The 2,901-nt window shown below is 44.6% G+C and overlaps 1 pseudogene; it reads right to left on the minus strand.

The window, feature by feature from the left end:
- Positions 1-739: 739 nt before the first annotated feature.
- Positions 740-2,242, minus strand: LOC149567242 (putative LRR receptor-like serine/threonine-protein kinase RKF3 pseudogene; annotated as a pseudogene).
- Positions 2,243-2,901: the final 659 nt, after the last annotated feature.

A 2,901-nucleotide genomic window follows, 5' to 3' on the forward strand; every position in this document is an offset into this window, starting at 1 on the left:
ATCCCAATCATCCAACTCTTATTCTACAAAGGTGCAAAAATCTTTGTCTATTAAAATCCAATATTAATATTTAGACCAATTAAATTCTAAGATCAACAAAGAATTGGCAATGGTAAAGCCTTAACAATCTTGTTGATCTAATAGCAACTATAGATATCTAACAACATTAACAAGAAGATGAATAATAAAAAAAGAAACCAACAATGAAAAATAGGGGATGGTCTATTTTTGGAGGGTAGAAAATGTACTTTATTTCATATCTGAGAAAATGAAAATTGCACAGAATAATTATATATTTAAAAAATTGCTATCTAGAAAACTACAAGTAAAAAAAGTTACATCTCACGGTCACCCTTAAACATCACACACTAAGGAGAAAATTAAGCCTAGAAAGAATAAGTCAACTTTGACTATTTAACACTTTTAGTGTTGGAATGAAGCTTACTGTGTGATGTTTAAGCCATCCTACATTGGACTACTTGTGACAATAGTTTGTACAATATATGAACTACTCTATATTTCATGAGCTGACTCATCATAGAAATGCATTGATTTATTTGGTGAAATAATAAGAGTCCCCTTAAAAGAACTGGAACTAAGAACAATAAATGATCTACTCTACTGCATATTATGCAAAAAGGAGCAAATGAAATTTTGAATTAAAACTATCACAGTATCAATTGTCAAATATAATAGCTATTCTAATAACAACTATTTTCTAGAATGGGTATAAGTTCATTTTAAATGCAAAATGGGAATATGTATTCCTATTCCCTATTCCAATTGACATTAAGAGAAAATTAAAAATATATTCTAAATTTTCTACTCCTATTCCAACAACCAGTGTTCAAACTAAGACTACCCGGGAGCTTGAGGAAGATGTAAGAATTGGACGAAAAGAGATCATCGGCAGTTGCAAGCCACGTAAAATCGCCTCTTCCATTACAGCAGGTCTCAATGTCCAACTCCAAGCTCTGCATTGCGCAAGTCATGTTTGGTGAAGGGCTGCCGTCCATGCCTTCCAGAATGGAAAGCACCTCCCCAATGGAAGGCCTACACCCAACTCGTGGGTGCGCGCACTGCATCGCTAACGAAAACACCCTCTCCATCATTTGCCTGCTACCGGATTCCCGAATCCTCTCATCAATTATCTCCGCCGATTTCCCATTCTGACTCATGTCGACCACCCAGTCGGAAACGAGCACGTGCTCGAGGCGATTGGTGCACGAGTCGAAAGCCCGACGACCCGTCAAGAGCTCCAGCACAACGATACCAAAACTGAACACGTCGCTCTTGTCGTTGAGGTACCCGTACAGCGCGTACTCCGGAGCCACGTATCCCATCGTCCCCACCGTCCGCGTGGTGTAGTGCGTCTTGTCCGCCGTCTTGAACTTGGCCATCCCGAAGTCGGCCACGAGCGGGTTAAGCTCCTCGTCCAGCAGTACGTTTGCCGCCTTAACGTCCCTGTGAAGAACGGCCGGCTTCGCATCTTCGTGCAGGTACGCCAAACCCCTCGCTATTCCCACAACGATCTTGAACCGTTGCGGCCACGTTAAGCACGGTCCGGTGGAGCTGAAGAAATAATCCGCGAGGCTGCCGTTGTCCATCAAGCCGTACACCAGAACCTGTTCTGGCTCGTGATCGATGATCCCAACGCTGTAGCCTTTCAGAGGTAACAAGTTCCGGTGCTTGACGTTGCTGATGACCTGGACCTCGTGGCTGAACTCCTCTTCCGCTTTCTGCCTCAAATCCTTAAATCTCTTCACAGCTATTCGCCTTCCGTCCCCCAGGGTGCCTCTGTACACCATCCCGAAGCTCCCCTCCCCGATCAGATTCGATTCCGAGAAATCCCCCGTGGCTTCTTTCACCTCAGCCATGTCGAACAAAATCAGACCCGTACTCTCGCTGAGGATCTCATATCTCCGGATCAGCCTCCCCTGTTGCCTTTCCTTCAAGCCGCGCAGCCTTCTTAGGTACCCAAAAACAGCAACCAAAACGAGGATGAGCACCGCCATCGAAGAAACGAACGTCACGATAAGCGTCTTGGTAACTGCGTTGAGACCTTTGTTAGGGAGATTGCTGATGCTGAATATACAAGAAGCGGCGTCGATGTCGAGATGGTCAAAGTTGTTGATGCCACCTCCCACGTAAATTAGCACGCAGGCGCGGCATTGGGATTGCCAGGAGAGCTGGATTTGATTCAAGTAGTTGAGGGCCCTGCCCATGGCCTTCACACAATCGTTGCACCGGAAAGTCCCTGGATTCCATCCGTTGCAGCTTTTCCTCAGGCCAGACACGTTCACTGTCTTCTCAAAGCTTTGAAAATCCCTAATATTATTACAGGTGGAGGATTCGGTCAGGAAGTTGTGGAAACCCAGCCCACAAGTGGCAATGAGTTTGGAGTCGACCCCCCGCCCTATGAGCTGCTCTTTCAATTCCTTGACGCATGAATCGGCCGCTTGGTTGTTGGGTAAGAGGAAAGAACGAGTTGTATGCATCCATGAGAAGTGCAGGCTTTTGATCAAGTCATCGATGCCTTCGCAGCAATGAGATTTGTCCCGTAGATTGCATTGCCCGTACATCCACGGATACGCATCCAGTTCTCTGGTTATATTCATCTGGCATACTCCGCCCGTGGCTGGCCGGATAACTAGGAGCAAAGTTAGCGCTGTCAATAACATTATCCTGCACTTCATCGTTTCAACAAATCAAATATTCGTTATTCATGCCTTACATAAGAAGATATATGGGAAGAATTGGGACAAACGGAAATGAAATGTAGATGATAATGAGAATGAAAGGGTTTAATTGCATAGATTAGTGTTTCCACACTGAGTTACTGGCAAGAACAACGACGTGCTTCTACATCTTCAACGCTCCTTCCAAATTACTATTCCACTA

The sequence above is a fragment of the Cupressus sempervirens genome, chromosome 3 (genome assembly GCF_028749045.1).
Source record: "Cupressus sempervirens isolate cs-2001-9-10 chromosome 3, ASM2874904v1, whole genome shotgun sequence".
NCBI lineage: Eukaryota > Viridiplantae > Streptophyta > Pinopsida > Cupressales > Cupressaceae > Cupressus > Cupressus sempervirens.